Genomic DNA, 19026 nt, shown 5'->3' with positions numbered 1-19026 from the left:
ATATTATGTTTACGTACATATGGGACAGCATGTTAACTCAATGCTTACTTCTGACTAAACATGTATAGTATAGGACTGCATGGTAGAAGTAGATGCAGTTACAATATGCCATAGTTGCTATGCAATATGATTTCTAGGGAACATGAAGCTAGGGTGGTATAGAGATTGAGCTGTTGAACTAGGCTGTGGAGACTGAGGTTCAAGTTCAGAGGCTTACTGGGTGACTTTAGGGGTGTGGGTGTGTGTAGGACTAGAACTCACAGTCTCCCAGTTTCTAGCCTGATGCTTTTACTACTACACCAAACTGGCTCTCACTTACTATATACAGTTCTTAATTTTGTCCCCTATATAATCTGCCTTGAGATGCCAGAGGAAATGCTGGATATAAATGTAATTAATAAAATCAAATAACAATTGAAATTTACCCCGTTATTCCTCATTGCTCACCTCCACCAGAAACCATCCAATGAGTTCTGAGTTTTTCTGAGTTCTGCTTTTCTTTACCTTCTTTTTCCTTTAAGTTATACATGTCTGACCTGCTGTTACGAACCTTTATTCCACAAAGACTGAATGCAATGCATTCAGCCATTGTGTTAAGTCAATGTTGGCTTGCTGTCCTTGGCTTAGCTTGTTGTATCAGCCTGGCTAATTGTGGTTTACTGATGGTTAAACAAACTTTCAGTACTATAGGTTAGCCAGATTAAGGGTATTCCTTTCCACAAAAGACTGCATTGCACGGTACCTTTATTTGTAAATGTTTGTTCCTGTCTCCTCTCATGTTCTAGTAAAAAACACTTCTGGATGTTGCATGAGAAGGCTAAATAAAAACAAGAGAACTGCTTTGGAATAAATATGGTTACAATCTCCTGGTGGGTATGCAAAGTCAGCAGCAGTCACTAAACTGAGGCTGCTACTGCCAATTCCTGAACAAGGAAATATGTTCCAGAAGAGAAGAGAAAGTGGCTTCCTAGCATGCAGGCTGAGACACACTGGGAGCAGAACAATGTGCTTGGGGAAGTGCAGAGTAGAGAACAGTATATGGCTCTGAGGTAGAAGGAAGAGGAACTTAGAATGAAGCAGTCGGCAACACCGAACTGGTTACTATTAGATTTGTTCTGGGGTTTTTTTCTCCACGGTCCCCAGACAGATATGGCCCATTTTCATCTCCAGTCCTTCTTGTGCCAGTTTTATTCACCTTGCCAAATTTCGTACCTTCCTGTTCAATTTTCAGTTATCCTGCTGATAGGCAGGTGCGGCCCCCAGTCCCTCTGCAAAACTTATTTTCGAACTTCTGTAGGGGTGGGAAGAATCAAAATGCGCCCTAAGATGGCTGTTCCGGGTATGCCAAAAGCTCTTTGCCTTCCGCAGGCCCCAAGACCCGAGTGGGAGGTCCTGAGCCATCTCAATACAGGCCATCACCGACCTCCCCCGACTGGCCTGCCCCTTCCTGCCGCTCCCTCATTAACACGAGGTCCCTTTTTCTTTCTCCTTCAGACAAAGCTTAAATGTCCAAAGTTATCCGGAAGGAGGAGCGCAGGGTCAGGGGAGAGAAGGAGGCCTCCGCTAACTGGCGCTGCTGACGCGGCTGCGGGACGAGGAAAAGCTGCGTTCGAGACGCCCTTCTGGGGGCTGGAGTGAGATGAGTCTCGCGGCCCAGCTTAGTCGGTCCCAGTTTCCACGTTTTCGTTGCGATGGGGCATCGAAGGGAGCTGCTATGAGCACCTTTCCTGCCTCGGCAGTTTTTTCCATGTTTTTTTTGGGGGGGGGGGTGTTTAGAAGAAGCTGCTCCATGGCGCAAGGCATTTTGCGCGCGTTTTTCGTCCCGCAATTTTTGCTCCTCCGGACCTTTTCAAGGAAGCAATGGACGACAAAAAAATTGGCTTTTGGAGAATCTGCCGGTAGGCTGAAACTGCCAGGAAATCGTTGGGTAGGACGAAGGAAGAGATTGGATAATTTAACCCTGAAAGAGCTCAACTTGATGGGCAATACCTGAGCACGGATTTTCCTGCTTCATTAGCATTGCCAGTTATTCTCAGGGCTTCAGAAGAACTACTTCACTTCCACCAGAGACTGCGTGCTGGCTGGGGAATTCTTGGAGTTGAAGTCTTCAAGTGGCCAAGGTTGAGAAACACTGCTTTAGAAGGAAGGTTCCTTCATGAAGTAACAGCACAGGGATAGAGATTAGTAATGGAAGAGCAAGTTTCATTTCAGTATAGTTTTCTGCCAACGGAAGGGTGAACGTTTAGCATTTCAAGTAAGCAATAGGGAAGGGCCTCAAGCCATCCTATTTGCAATTGAATTTGGCTTCATAGAAAGTTTGCCAAAGATTCTAATTGCTGGAGCTGTTCAATTGTTGCTGCATTTAACTCAGATTCCCCTCCCCAGTTATAGGTTTTAATAGTATTTAGCATTTTTGTTTAGCATCTACCTATGTCTAAGTGCGGTACAAGACTTAATTTCCCCACCACACTAAGCCTGTGAAGAAAGTTGGACTGAAAAAGAGTGACTGAGCTAAACTCAGTCTGTGAAAACTTGAGTCTTGCCATTCCTAGTCCAATGCTTTAACTACTGTACCATCCTGGGTCTCACCAGTTTTCTCTAGTATATCCATATTTTATGGCAACTCCGCCTGGGTTCAGATGAAGCTGGTAGAATATCACCTCCTATCAGTCTCAGTTCTGGTTCTCCTTCTCAGAAAACCTTTAAGCAAAGTACTTTTCTATCATTTATGCTAGTCTTTAGTGAGCAGGGAGGAGTGTTGGTGCACTTGTGGGAATTTGTGTCAGTTTAGTAAGAACATGCAGGGCAAGTGTATGTTGAAACGAGAGCTTGAGGCGTAGAACGAGGTCAAGAAAGGGTTTATAAATAATGGCAGCTTCACAGAAGTCACAAAGAAAGCAATTAAACCAGCACCCTCAACCAAGCTAATAGGGCAAGAGGGTGTGAAAGTAAATAGAAAGTGACATAGAAACAAGCCAAACTGGACAGGATATTTTAGGCAAAGAGAGAAAGATTGTCAGTTTGATTAAGGTAAAATGCAAAAGAAGAATTTGAGACGTCACAGATGATGATTGATCTTTTAATTGTACCTACCCTCACCGAAATGAATGTTCAGTGATGGGGAAGAAAGACACAGTTTAAGAGCTGGTTCAGAAGCTGAGCTCAGTTGTGGACTGGGTGTCTTCTCAGAAGGATTGAAATAGTTTGGAAAGCATCAGCATCACTACATGGGGAGGAACGGCAACTCCTCTCTGATCCACCACACACAATGATAGAGTCATCAGTTGGAGGTCTTGCTGAACATATAGGCACAAACTAGATTGTAGGTTTTTTTTTTCAATACTCTGAAATGCATTTTGAAGAAATAAATGATTTAAATGGCATATACAGTGTTCATCTGGAACCTCTGGCCCATATACCATATTATAGACATGTTGGAGGACAGACAGAAAATGCTGTATATAGAGGAGACCAAAAGATGCTTTCTCAAGGTCTTGTGTATGACCAGTTTTATTAAATAATAATACAGCTGCTATGATTGGTCCAGAAGCTCTTTTTCCCCATCAAGTGTGTGTTTTTGTGGTAGCTATATCACTTTTCTCCATATCTGTTCTCAGCTCTGGATAAACTATACCTGGACATGATATTTTTAATGTACATATTTTGTCATTCTAAAACTTTAATTACTAAGGAAATAAGCCAACTTATTGTCTTATTCTCTTTTCTGCTTGTCTTGGGGCTGAAAACTGCACCATATTTAGTCATGGCAATGGAAAGCATGGGCTAAACCGAACAGTCTGTTCAAGAACTGGTCTCCTGAACTTTTGAGTGGTGTGTAAGAAGAAGGTGGAATGTATGAAATTGTCTTTTACCAAATGGATTGATGGGCCCTTTAGTTTAATATTACATAAAACAGAGTGGGATATCATCCAAACATTGATGATATCCAAGAAAGTAACAACTTATCTCTAAACTACAAAACAAATACTGTTCTTTTATTTAGTCTTGCTATGCTATTTATTCCATGTCCTTTTTATTCAGTATCACTATTTTTTCTATCCATGCTTTTTTGATTAATTGTAGTTGAATAAGAATACACACACACACACACAGTATACACATACCTTACAAATCTTCTTGCCCTCTTCTATCCATGTCAAAAGGCTCTAGGGTTAGGGGTATTTTGCTGTGATTAAGTGGGAGCAAGGACATATTTAGCAAAGGCTGTAAGGAAGCTTGTCTGCAGCTACTGGATGCAGTTTGTGAATGCTCAAGAGATAGGAAGTTGGGTACATTGGCTATTGTCCCAGCTGACACAATCAATCACTAATTCAGTCAAATCTTTTTGGTTGAGGTTCCAACAGCACATGATCACATTAACTGGGTCAAAAGTTACCATTCTGAGAATGCAGGGTCACCACACACTCTCCAGGAAGTGGCGGGTATGAGATTTTGCATCAGGACAGTACTGGTAAGGCTTCATAGCATTACCAGCCCCTTCCCCTTTAGTCAGGCAAGCAGTGGTGGATGTGAAAGGCCCAGGAGAGAGAAAGAGAGAAACAGAAACAGAAGTGCTCTAAACCTTGGCTCAGGCAAAACCCCACAACTCCCATACACATACTCTGGCTTCCTATCTCTTCTGTCACCCTCCATTCCAACAACCAACCACTCAACAGCTACTTTGTTGATCTCTGCCCAGAATCATCCCTCCCTCAGAGCAGCCAGAAGGAGCACTGGATTGTCATACTTGACAGTATTCCCTCTACCCCAGTGAGAGTGTGTGTGAATGTACCAGTTTTGTCATCTTTCTATGCATTTTGTGAGTCTGGCCATTTATGGTTCATTTTGCAGAGTATATGACAAAATGTTTAGGTTTGCTGCTAAATTCTGAATCTAGTAGTGGACCTCAGTAGTAGGACATGGATTTGCACAATATACTGTATAGGCTTCAAACACCTGTATTCTGCTTCTACATTTTTATGAGTATATGGACAGCTTTGTTGTTTATTTGTTTAGTCGCTTCCGACTCTTCGTGACTTCATGGACCAGCCCACGCCAGAGCTTCCTGTCGGTCGTCAACACCCCCAGCTCCCCCAGGGACGAGTCCGTCACCTCTAGAATATCATCCATCCACCTTGCCCTTGGTCGGCCCCTCTTCCTTTTGCCTTCCACTCTCCCTAGCATCAGCATCTTCTCCAGGGTGTCCTGTCTTCTCATTATGTGGCCACAGTATTTCATTTTTGCCTTTAATACCATTCCCTCAAGTGAGCAGTCTGGCTTTATTTCCTGGAGGATGGACTGGTTTGATCTTCTTGCAGTCCAAGGCACTCTCAGAATTTTCCTCCAACACCACAGTCCCAATGCATCTATCTTCCTTCTCTCAGCCTTCCTTATGGTCCAGCTCTCGCAGGCATATGTTACTACGGGGAACACCATTGCTTTAACTATGCGGACCTTTGTTGTCAGTGTGATGTCTCTGCTCTTAACTATTTTATCGAGATTTGTCATTGCTCTTCTCCCAAGGATTAAGTGTCTTCTGATTTCCTGACTGCAGTCAGCATCTGCAGTAATCTTCACACCTAGAAATACAAAGTCTTTCACTGCTTCTACATTTTCTCCCTCTATTTGCCAGTTATCAATCAAGCTGGTTCCCATAATCTTGGTTTTTTTGAGGTTTAGCTGCAAGCCAGCTTTTGCACTTTCTTCTTTCACCTTCATCATAAGGCTCCTCAGTTCCTCTTCGCTTTCAGCCATCCAAGTGGTATCATCTGCATATCTGAGATTGTTAATGTTTCTTCCAGCAATTTTAACTCCAGCCTTGGATTCCTCAAGCCCAGCATGTTGCATGATGTGTTCTGAGTACAAGTTGAATAGGTAGGGTGAGGGTATACAGCCCTGCTGTACTCCTTTCCCAATCTTAAACCAGTCCATTGTTCCGTGGTCTGTTCTTACTGTTGCTACTTGGTCGTTATACAGATTCTTCAGGAGGCATACAAGATGACTTGGTATCCCCATACCACTAAGAACTTGCCACAGTTTGTTATGGTCCACACAGTCAAAGGCTTTAGAATAGTCAATCAAACAGAAATAGATGTTTTTCTGAAACTCCCTGGCTTTTTCCATTATCCATTGGATATTGGCAATTTGGCCCCTAGTTCCTCTGCCTTTTCTAAACCCAGCTTGTACATCTGGCAATTCTCGCTCCATGAATTGCTGAAGTCTACCTTGCAGGATCTTGAGCATTACCTTACTGGCATGTGAGATGAGTGCCACTGTTCGATAGTTTGAACATTCTTTAGTGTTTCCCTTTTTCGGTATGGGGATATAAGTTGATTTTTTCCAGTCTGATGGCCATTCTTGTGTTTTCCAAATTTGCTGGCATATAGCATGCATTACCTTGACAGCATCATCTTGCAAGATTTTGAACAGTTCAGCTGGGATGCCGTCATCTCCTGCTGCCTTGTTATTAGCAATGCTTCTTAAGGCCCATTCAACCTCACCCTTCAGGATGTCTGGCTCTAGCTCACTGACCACACCGTCAAATCTATCCCCGATATTGTTATCCTTCCTATACAGGTCTTCTGTATATTCTTGCCACCTTTTCTTGATCTCTTCTTCTTCTGTTAGGTCCTTGCCATCTTTGTTTTTGATCATACCCATTTTTGCCTGGAATTTACCTCCGATGTTTCTAATTTTCTGGAAGAGGTCTCTTGTCCTTCCTATTCTATTATCTTCTTCCACTTCCACGGATTGCTTGTTTAAAAATAATTCCTTATCTCTTCTGGCTAACCTCTGGAATTTTGCATTTAATTGGGTGTATCTCCCCCTATCACTGTTGCCTTTTGCTTTCCTTCTTTCTTGGGCTACTTCTAGTGTCTCAGCAGACAGCCATTTTGCCTTCTTGGTTTTCTCTTTCTTTGGGATGTATTTTGTTGCCACCTGCTGAACAATGTTGAGAACTTCTGTCCATAGTTCTTCTGGGACCCTATCTACTAAGTCTAGTCCCTTAAATCGATTCTTCACCTCCACTGCATATTCCTTAGGAATATTAGTGAGCTCATATCTAGCTGATCTGTGGGTCTTCCCTAATCTCTTTAGTCTGATCCTAAATTGTGCAAGAAGAAGTTCGTGATTGGAACTACAGTCAGCTCCAGGTCTTGTTTTTACCGACTGTACAGATGTCCGCCACCTTTGGCTGCAAAGGATGTAGTCAATCTGATTTCGGTGTTGTCCATCTGGTGAAGTCCATGTATAAAGCCGTCTCTTAGGTTGTTGGAAGAGAGTGTTTGTTATGCAGAGTGAGTTGTCTTGGCTAAATTCTATCAGCCTATGTCCTGCTTCGTTTTGTTCACCCAGGCCATGCTTACCTGTAATTCCAGGTGTCATTTGACTGCCCACCTTAGCATTCCAGTCTCCCGTGATGAAAATAACATCTCTTTTAGGCGTGTTGTCCAGTAGGTGCTGCAGATCCTCATAGAACTGCTCTACTTCAGCTTCTTCAGCATCTGTGGTTGGGGCGTATATTTGGATCACTGTGATGTTAGATGGCTCGCCCTGAATTCGAATTGAGATCATTCTGTCGTTTTTTGGATTGTATCCAAGCACTGCTTTAGCCACTTTACTATTAATTATGAAGGCTACTCCATTTCTTCTGTGGTCTTCTTGTCCACAGTAGTAGATCTGGTGGTCGTTTGATGTGAAGTGGCCCATTCCAGTCCATTTCAGTTCACTGACGCCCAGAATGTCTATCTTTAATCTTGACATCTCACCAATAACCACATCCAATTTGCCCTGGCTCATAGATCTTACATTCCAGGTTCCAATGGTGCGTTGATCCTTAAAACATCGGATTCACCATTCACCACCAGCACCGTTGGCCGCTAGCTGTCCTTTCGGCTTTGAGCTAGCTGCGTCATCACGTCTGGGGCTAGTTGAACTCATCCTCTGTTCCTCCCCAGTAGCATTTTGACCATATTGACAACTAGTTTGCTAGAAATTCTTAGGTGTTGGAACACACAAATAGATGAAGGGCAAAAGGTCATCTGTTTAATCTAAAGATGGAGAATAAACTTTGATTAAGGCTTCATGATACTTATTTGATTCCGCTTCCTTTATTGCATAAACAAGTTGATCAGCTTTGGGCCCCAGATGCATACATATGCCATTTTAGCCCCCTTCTGGCAATGTGTTTGCTTCAGTGACCATGCAGCTAGCATCCTTTCATCCACAGCTGCACTGGGTCCTTCTTCAAGATGGATAAAATCCAAATCCTGGAAGCCAATGCTGAAGCAAGTAGAGTTCACTGAAGAGACATTTAGAAACAGAATTTACTGGCATGTCATGAAGACTGGCTGCCACCATACTCTGACCTCTTTTCTTCTACCCACAAGTATGCAGAAAATGAAATCTTGGGAGCTTAGAGGTTCCGTTGCAAAAAGTTAATTGCAAGGTAATTGAGACTTTTTAAAAATGTATATTAAATGTGTGGTCAGGGACAAGAATGATAGCCAGTGATAAGGGAGAAGATACTGATGATGCACAAAGTTAAGAATCTACCCCAGATGGTATTCTTCTGGTCTTCCACAATCAGAATTCCCTTTGGTGATGTTGGAAATTCTGGGAGTTTATTTATTTGATTAGGTACTTCCCAACTCCAAACCAATAGCAGAAAGCTGTGAAAAGCTACTTTGTAAATATTATTTTACTCCTTGAAAACATATCCAATAAAGGACTTAGAAAAGGTCCATGAAAGTATTTTAAATGTTACCTCTATAAAACAACACAGGTGTACAGTATATTACAGTTATTTAGTTTTGCAAATAGTAAAGAAGCACCAGCAGAGCACAGAAACTGTGGAACTGGGGTCTGAACATGAAACTGATATTAGATGGAATCCTAAATAAATGTTTCCCACAGAAATTACATCGAACTATTCAAATTTCATTTGGTTCATTCTGTGCTTCTACTTGTATTTGTTAGTTGTTTTCTTCAGTTAAGGCCTGGGATTTTTTGCTGGTATGTTTTGAGTGAGGAATGCAATGCATAAATTGTACTCTTAAGCCTTTTATATGCAGTTAATTTCATGCCCCGTTTGTTTTGTAGTAACTCACTGCATTGTGCACTTTGTAGTCTAAAACATTTCACAGTCTTTTCAAATGCATATTTCACCAAAGGCTATGTCTTGTAAAAACACAAAGAGATTTGGTGAAAAAAAGTTAAATGGTGAAAAAAAAATGCTGTGGGTTTGTCAAAAGTGCAAGAATATAAGAGACTGATACAGTATGGAAAAAATTATTGAATGCATTGTGGATTTCAGCATAGATGCCTGATTTTTTAGAACAAGATTTAGTATTATAGGACATCTAGGACATTAAAGGACATGATCCAGCACAGCTTTTCATACAAATCTGGAAAACCAAAACAGTAATTCCCTATTTGTGTGTGTATGTGTGCTTCCATACTTTCTTAACTTCCAAGTAGGAACAAATGAAATATTTCACTCTGGAATAATCTTGTCTGTGCAGTTTTACAGGCACTTTTTAAAAATCCTATTGCTAATATGCTATTTATAGTGTTTCAGAATCTTATTTTCAATGTAGATGATAGGGAAAGTTATTAAACAGTATTGATACTTATGTATATCTTAGCTGTTTTGTGTTGATTTTAGCATACTTCATATTTTTAGTTTACAACAAAATTGTGATGGCTGGGGGCGGGGGGAGAATAAATGTGATACATCTAAGCATACTTATAGGTCCCACTGAATCTGCCCAGCCTATAAATATCTTTTCATGGCAATCAGTGCCCCCTCACACAGACTTATCTACAATGGAAAGTACCCTCAAATACTTTTCCCACTGAAAAAAAGACGAAGCAAAACAGATGACAACGTTTAAGGCGAAGAACCCTGCTTGACCAGGCAAACAGCTCAAGTCCAGCACCCTTTTTTCAGCAGTTGCCAGTGTGATTCTCTTAGACATATTGTAAAAGCAGCCCACAGACTGAGCAGTCCTTCCCCAATTGTTTTCTTCCCAGCAACTGGTCATCTGAGGTGCATTACAGTAGTTCTTCGTGTAGAAGATTCATTTAGGTCACTCAGCAATGAACTTGTGGGCAGACCTATCCTGGGTGGCTGTCTCTAAGGCCCTGCTGGGACGGCTATTCTGACAAATCAATTACGCATTGTGTGAAGAAGCACTTTCTTTTCAGTCTCTTGACGGTCACTTCCACTGACTGACTCCAATATATTTATCCCTACTTTCAGATACTGGAAAACAGGAATAAATCCTTCTTTTCTATATGTACAAATTAATAATAATAGCAACAGCATTTGCACAGCGATAGTCCTCGTATTTATATACTGCTTTCAGATGTATTTTCCAATGACTATCTTATAACTCCAGGTAAGGTAAATTATGTCAGTTTTGATATACTCTGAATGGCACACAGGGAGACTGACCATTTCCCCAGTAATAACCCATAGCATCTCAGAGTATCACCCTGCTATTTCTGTGTGGGTATTAAGCAAGTCTTTATTATTAATAGCACAGGAATGGTTAGACAATAGATAGCTTTCTCAAGATGCTATCAGTTCCTAGTAAGTAAATATCTTGAAGCTGAGAAAGAATGGTTCCCCTAGGCCAACTAATGAGCAGACCCACAGCTAACCCCCAAATCTTGGGGAAGCTACTTATTTGAGCCAGCCCAGGATATATCATTTAACCAGAAAAATTAGGGGATCAGGCTTTTCCCCCTTCTCCCTGCCCCCAACTAGGTCTGGTAGTGAGTTTATGGCAGAGATGCCTTTCCAACTATTGTAGGCTTTTTCATAAACTCGGTCATTAGCTATCACACAAAAGTCTCCTTCCAGTCAAACTCAATTCCTGGTGACATCAGGGACATCTGTGAAGAGGGTTTAAAAAAAAAAATGGCAGTGATAGGATGTAACTTGTCATTGCTTTCTTCTAGGACTTTTGACCTAGAAGTCCAGCCTACAGGTCTGATATTCCTGGTGGTCTCCCATCCATGTACTATGATCCTGCTTAGCTTATGAGATCAGACAATTTAAGTATGCAGCAAAATCTACTCCAAGACTGATGCTCAGAAATTTGTTTAAGGCTCATATAGTCACAGACTTCTTGGTTATCCTAGGCAGCTATAGAAAAAACAGTACTGTTTTAGACCATGATTAGGGTAGCAAGGCTTCTGCAATATCTGTGGCCTGCATAAATCGGAAGAAGGAGTCCTGTATATGGCATGAAAGCCGGCTGGGTGACCTTGGGCCAGTCCCTCTCTCTCAGCCCAAGAGCCAGTCAGGTGTGGTAGGAGAGTTCTAGTCCCGCCTTAGGCACGAAAGCCGGCTGGGTGACCTTGGGTCAGTCCCTCTCTCTCAGCCCAACTCACCTCACAGGGTTGCTGTTGTGGGGAAAATAGGAGGAGGAAGGAGTGTTAGGTATGTTCGCTGCCTTGAGTTATTTATAAAAATAATAAAGGTGGGATAGAAAATAAAAAAATAAAAATATATATACAACCTTGAGCTCTTGGAGAGAAAAAAAAGTATGTCTCTCCTGAAGTCAGATGACCTCTGATGTCTGCATAGAAATGTCCATATTGTATTGTTTTCTTGACACAATACAAAATTGGTTTGCCATTGACTTTGTTTATTGTGCGTTTTGTTTGTTTATTTTTAAACTTCCCAGCCTAAGTTGCAGTTCTCCAGTTCCTGGTGGTCTTCCAGGTTCGTCCCTGCGTAGGCTTTCTGAGATCAGCCTGGGTAGCTACATGGAGCTTTCCTGCGGAAAACTCAGGATTTAGATCTCACCAATAAAGAGGGGCGTAAATAATACAATATGACTGAAAGCTGGGAGAGAAACTCGGGATGGCAAATATTTTCAAGGACTGCCCGCTCCCGCTCCTAGCCAAGCTTAGCTGTCTTGTTCTTCCCTTGGTGCTGTAATTCTTCAGTAATTGGGAGCCAAACTGCTGCGACCCGCCACTCTCTTCTCTCCTCCCTGGATCGCCTGGGAGTTCCTAGTCCACCGCCTCTCCGGCCTTGCCCAATTTCCCGCGGAAGAATCCCGAGGGGGAGGGCAGGAACAGCGCTTTCCAGGCCGGATGGATTCAGGTCAACCGCCGCTCGCCACCCGCCCCGCGTCTAGTGCGGTCGCGTCGTTTGGGGCGCGCTTTTTAAAGACGCTCCCTCGGCTCCCGCCGCCCGCCCTCCCGGCCCCGTTCTTCCCAGAAGCTGACGGTGGCCGTTGGTGCTCTGGCACGGCCCGGGAGAGGCCGACAGAGAGGGAGGACGAGGCGAACCTTCTTCTTTGGCCGCCCCGTCCCTTTTATGTGTGGCGCTGGGGCGGGCCCGGCTGGTTGAACCTCCTCCTCTCTCGGAGGCGCGCCCAGGCGGGTGGACGGCTGCACACAAAGCGACCTGAGAATTTCTGTCACTCTCCGCATCTGGTCCGAAGTGCTTTAATCCCAATTAGGGGCGGCTGACACACGGTCCTATTCACGGCCCTCCGCTCTTGAATACATTTGCCTAGAAATGAACTTCGCCCATAGAGGCGCCGCTAAATGTGCCCAACAGCAAGGAAAATCGAATTGAGGCCCGGCCGCCTCGGAAGGCGAGGGTCGGAGAAAAGATATGAATTTATAAGGGCGACACCGAAACATCGCCATTCACCCCCAAGGCGGCCGACTTTTCTTCGCACCCTGTCAACCGGGAGATAAGTGGGCCGAGGGAACGGGGGCGGGAGCCGGGAGAGGGGGACGCTGAAAGGAGGCGACTCTCGACAGACTTTGAATACGTGATGCGGCAAGTGCCCGCCCGCCCGGCCCCCTGCTTGAAAGCGCCCGATTGTGAGCGCTTTTAGATACAGCCGCGGCCCTTCGACAGAGCAGCGGGGCCGCGCGAAGAAGCGTGCGCGCGCAGGGAGCGGAGGAAAAAAGTGGACTCTCCGCCGACTCCCCCCCCCCCCCGCGCCCGGGGGAGCCAGGCGCCTCGAGGAACCCGGACGCGAAGGAAGTCGGCAAGGCTGTCCAAGCCGAGGTGGTCGTGTCATCTGCCATAGAAGCCCAATTACTGTTCAAAAGGTGCTCCAATATCCCACTCGCCTCTTGTCTCTCCCGCACAGGTGCTTGGGGAGACCTGCCACCAAACCCGCCCAGTGCCCGATCGCCTTTCTTTGGCTCTACGCACCTCTCGCGTGGGAAACGAGCCAGGGAGCACCTCGCTCGGATTCGCCCAGGAAAGTAAACGGAACAGAGATCCGTTGGGGCGGACGGTGGAGTCGAGGGGTGGACACCGGCTCCGATAAAAATCAAGGGATAGTTTAGACAAATGTTCTTCCAATCCAATGTTTTCCAGGCATGGACTATGGGTATGCAAGAGCGAGAAGATGGGAGTTCTAGTCCAGACGTACTAATGAGGATTGGCAACGCTTAGGCCTGCTTTACCCGTGTGGCAAAACGGGAATGAAGAATCCTGAGACTGTCAGTTTGTTGGTCGCTGATGAATCCTTCCCCGATCCGCAAAAAGAAGTCTGTCTTCATTTTCTACCCTCAGGGACGCGTGGGCTTCTTTTTCTGTGTTAGGTAGAGGAGGAACCTCCGAAATATGGTTCCCACAATCAGAGCTTGAAGTTGGCTAATGGCTCTACCCCTTCGTCCTCCTCCGTGAGTCAGTTCTCTGTCTCTGGACAGGCGAATAAACACAATGGTCCTAAGCCGCAGCAAACTGTACACCAAGCACTAGTTGGCACTCCGTGGGGACAGATATATCAAATAAGTTATGCTTTCTCGAGAGCAAGGTTCGTTTAAAACTACACCACTCTCCTCCCCCATTCGGATTAAGAAAAACATTATTTGTCCCCTACCGCTTTAAAAATATAACCCCAAAGAGTTTTAGCTGTGTAAACCTACATTTGTGGGGGAAAATATGAGTTAGGAGTAAATAAATCCATACTTCCTAGTTCATCCTCATAGTGGACAATAAATAGTAGGGATGAAAAAAAGTCTTCAGGTACAAATGGTTTGAGATCCTTACACACGGTTTATCGACTCGGATTAACTGCTACATCAAATGCCCATTGAGCTATACAATTTGTTCGTACCACCAGTCACAATAATCTGATTGACTTTCTTGGATTTTGGTGATGGGGATGAGGGGGTGAAGTGGGGTTGAATAGAACAAACTCGAAACTGAGCATTAGAGTTGGGTGTGTGTGCGTGAGAAAGGGAAGGGAGAAATTGTGGCTGAAATGCACCTTTCTTTGAAGCCCAACAGGACTGACATTGCTTGCTCCGTTCTGTTTATGCTGGAACAATCTGAGCCACTGAATAAACTTTCTTTCTTTCTTTCTTTCTTTCTTTCTTTCTTTCTTTCTTTCTTTCTTTCTTTCTTTCTTTCTTTCTTTCTTTCTTTCTTCTCCCCCTTTTTTTGTTTAAGCATCCACTGTGTTTCTTTCCCCCCAACATAATGGCGCTGGCCCTGTATACAGGCATTCATGCTGGTTTGAATGTAATGTTGAATCTTCTCACTGCTGAAGCAGTTTGATGGTCTGAATGGAGCTCCCTGGTGGGACATTGCTAGGCGCAACTGTGCTTCTTTGGACGGCTGTTGTTCCTTAACATTCATGCCTCATTATGGGGCAACCTGTTCAAGCCAAAAGAGAGCCAGCTCTGAGCCAAAGCTTTCCCTTGGGGGCGTTGGCAGTTCAACGCTAGAGAGACAGAGAGGGAGAAAGGGAGAGAAAGCTCACTAAGGAGGGGGAAAATCTTTTGGTCCCCGGGCAAAAGTGATTTCCCCCTTTTAACTGGTCTTTCCAGCGGCCCAGTTGAAGTGTCTCAAAAGGGACTAGTGGAATGTTGTGAGTCCCACATTGTCTCAGAATAAAGCTAGAAGCATGTAATTAATGTGTCCTTTTAATAAGGGACAATAAAACCGTTCAAGCTATTTAATTTCATTTAATTTTCCATCCCATTTGCTCCCAAGTCTCCTTCTCCTCCTCCTCCCCTCCTCCCCCCACTTTTTTTTTTTGGTAAACACCCAAGCTTTCATGGTGTGGCTTGCTCCAGTGGACACATTAAGTTGATTTTAGACTCTCTTTTTTAAAGGAAGGAACGACCATATATATATAATACATATAATTACTTTTTCTTTTCTTTTTTTTGTGGAGGAGACAATTACTACTACGGAAAGCAGTTCCCAAGCAATGCAGCTCTAAGAACGCAAGAAAATAAAATAAAAATGGGCTCATGAAATATATTTCTTCGTGCCCCCCCCCTTTTTTTTCTCCCCTGACAGGAATAGGATGCAGACCCGATTGGCTAGCTTTCATTTACACGCTCGGCCCGCAAGCCCTTTTTCCTTCCAGCCGCTGTTTTCAGGACGGTTTTGATCCGGCGGTTCGCGTGGCGTTCTTGCTCTTTGACTTGAACCGGGATGGCGAGGATCCTACTCTAAGCCATGCCGGAGATTCTTCCCCACCCCCGGCGATCCGTCCGCTTGCGGAGAGCGGTGGTATATTCTGCCGGGTGTCATCAGAAAGCCGGCAGGGCAGAGGTTTCCCATCTTGTCCTCGGCCAGAATTTATCCCCCCCCCCCCACGCTTTTCGCTGAGCCTGTAACCCCCCATTCAGGGCGTGGATCACTAGGTCATCTTCAATCGGCCTTAAGAAGGGGGAGCGGGTCATTTGGTAAACCAACTCAAATTAGCCCTTTCCGGGGAACGGCCTTTCCGGGTCCACCTGACCTAGAATTGAAACAGAGGGTTCCGGCCTTGGATCCCCAACCCAAAGCCCCCGCTATCTCCCATCCCCAGCCATTGGAAGGTAACTCAAACCTGCCTCGAGTCCGGGTCCCTCTGAAACCGGCGGAGATTCCCAGTGGAAGCGGCAGCTCCGAGCCGGTGGTACGAAGCAGGTTCCACGGATGGGAACGCAGGGATTTAGCCTGTAGGAAAAGTCCTAAAGGAAACGGGATTTACCCTAGAAAAAAGTCGGGGCGGTGACCAATGCCTGTGTCCAAATATTCATGTGACCTCCACCCTTCATCACTTCCGAGCGCACCCATCTTAGTGTAGTTCTTGCTTTCTTACTCACTCTTTGTCCATTGAAATTAAGGGCCTAAAAAAGGGAAATGAATGAAGAAACCCCCAATAGTTACATAACTACACAAACTTGGTCTACCAGTTTGAATGAAAAGCATTGCTCTAGCCCATCAGCTCAGATTCTGGACAATACTTGGAATGTGACCTCCCTGCCTCTCTGTGTGTGCGCGTGTGTGTCTGGTGGACAACTGACTTCCATTTAAAAGATGTAAAACAAATTCTGTTTCAAGAGTCTTGGGAATTGGGCTGTATATTAATTGGCGTGGTACATAAATAACATAAATCAGTGTTTCCTAACCATGCTGCAAGAGTCCAGCTTAGCACACTGCAGTCTTCAGAAGCACTTAGCTGCAAAAGCTCCTGCACAACAAGCAATTTGGAACTGCAGCCAAGATTAGAAAGGTCTCTAACCCACCAGAATATGGCCTGGAGGATAATAAAATTGCCAGGCTCCCAAAGGCTTGGACCTCAGTGTTAGAGAGCAGCCTCGGAGAAGAAAAGGTGTTTTTAAACCCTCAATCCACAAGCCACTGAAGGAGTCCTGATTCGACACCCAGTTTAAAACTCAAGCATAGTGATTTGGAAGGAAGCTGGCTGGCTCTATCAGAACTTACTTCGGGCTAACATGTCTGAGCTGCAACAATCTGGACCACCACTAGATGGCAGCAAAGAGACATGAGAAACCTTTGTTGATTTCTGCAGCACAGCAATTTCACACTTCTAAGTTAAGTGCCCAAACACACGCCTGAGGGAGTCGAACGTGTTTTCATGCAGGTTCCGGATGCTATCTCCCTTTCCTTTCTTGGTTGTTTGCTTTTTTTTTTTTAAAGTTGTAACTAGATGCCCTCTTACTTGGAGTAAATCCTTGAGTTCAACAGATGCTATTTCTAACTCACAAAGGCCTCTGCCACCAGGCATTTAAATGTCTGAGAAGTTGATGGTTGTTTACAGAGAAGTCCCACTGTGTTCAGTTGTGCTCACACCAACTGTACAAGTAACCATGTATTCCGCTTCACCTACATTGAAGTTCAGTCCCAAACTGCTTCATGACCAAAATGTTTTTTTTTCCAGAAGTACAGGATGTAAATAGGGTAAAAAATCTTTTCTGTATTTTTGCTGGGACCCTCAAAACATCAAAATAAGTCCTGCCAATTTCAGAGTGGGTGATCCTGCAGCTAATAGATGCCAACACCACCACTCTGTGACCTAATTAAGCAAGAATCTCAGGTCCTGGTAAGTTTCTAACAGATCGACCTTTTTGTTTTTTAATCTTGATCTGTGACTGGGCTCAAATAACAAACTAAACCAGAACCAAAGAAATTATGTTATAGCTGAGCATGTTTTGTGAACCCATCCAATTGTTGTTTATTCAGTGAACCATGGTGAAGTAAACCACAGTTCAGCAGATTATAGGACAAAGATCAAAACATTAAGTGGATGTGAGTTTGCAGGTCAAAACACTCCTATTTGTGTGAAAATCAGCTCATTCTCCCACACTTTGTGCATCAGAGCTGAAGGAAATCAGTCTGAGACTTGCTCAGTCAAATACTACTTCGTGTTTTCATTAACTGAAGGGGTTCATATTCAACTGGAATAAGCTGCAGGCTATGGAATAGACCTGTCCAGGATAATGCTGTTAGAGGCGACCGATCCACATCGGAGAGCCACATAGAAAAGTCGAACCCCACCATTTCAGCAAAATTTTTAAAGAGCGCAGGGACTTCTTCTCTTCCTTGCCAAGTTAAAGTGTCTTGGCTTACTGTTTGATAACTAAGTCTACGATAGCTTACTCAGATCTAAGCTTTAATTGCGCACGAGATAGTTCGCTCCCGGTGACTAAACGTTCAACAATTTTAGATCCCCAAAATCCGGACAGAGGAAAAGAAAGAAATGAATCCCTCTCAAGGCTTTTACTGAAATCACCGGATTCAGCCGGATCGTGTACTCTGAATTCAGAGTTTCTGAGGCCCAGTCCCAAAGGTTATGTGAAAGTCAGTCCTACCCCACTCCTTTGAATGTAACTTCCAAGGGACGGGCTTATCCCGCCCTGCCAGGCCGTGAAGCCTTTGCATAACTAGTGGGAAGTAAATCCCTTTCAAGCAGATGGGTTTTATTTGGGCTCTCCTTGGCTTGACTCCAAATGATTCGTTCCGGTATGTTCACCGGTTGTGGAACTGCTGCCTCCTAGCACAGCTTGTCGAAACTCTGGGAGCCAGCGAGCCAGCGAGAGATCGCACAATGCAGCCGCCCTCGGAGACGTCTTCTCTCAACATAAAGTGCACCTCTCAAGAAACGAGGCGGCGAAGGTCTTCTTCGCTGACAGTCTGCCAATCTCACCCGTGCGACGGAAAAACAGCAAGCCAACTTCTGGCTTTTGCAAGAAACCGTTTTTCGTCTTGTAAACAGAAAAAAGGTGGTCAGTCCTGCAATCCTGTAGTGGAGCCTAGACTGCCAATAAAACCTTCCAGGGTTAGCCTTCGATCTGGTGCAAATGAATTGGGGAGTAAACCTTCGTTGGGCTGAACAGGGGCTCCTACAGCCTGGTAGAGAAGCATAAATTTAAGCCAGGTCACGTGGCTACTGGTCACGCTAAGGCCGGGCAGCTACTCAAAGTTTTGAGGACCGATGTTGAACAGTTTTCCTTAACGCAGAAGGCAGTTAATACCTTCGGCCCTAAGACTTGAGGAAGCGAGAATGATCTCTTCCTCAGGTGTGACTCTTGTGCCTGATCCTAGAAGTAGCCCTAGGTCAATCAATCGCTTTAAATGTTTACAGAAGTAGAGTAAGAAGTCCCCTTTTCCTTCCGCAGTGCTAAGATGTCTTGGATATAAATCTCCACCCCTGATCGGAGGGCAGGCCTGGTATTTTGAGACAATGGCATCTGCAAGGAAGGGGAGGTACGGGGTGAAACAGGAAG

This window comes from Candoia aspera, chromosome 1 (assembly GCF_035149785.1).
Source record: "Candoia aspera isolate rCanAsp1 chromosome 1, rCanAsp1.hap2, whole genome shotgun sequence".
Classification (NCBI taxonomy): Eukaryota; Metazoa; Chordata; class Lepidosauria; order Squamata; family Boidae; genus Candoia; species Candoia aspera.
Note: the sequence above shows the minus strand (reverse complement) of the source record.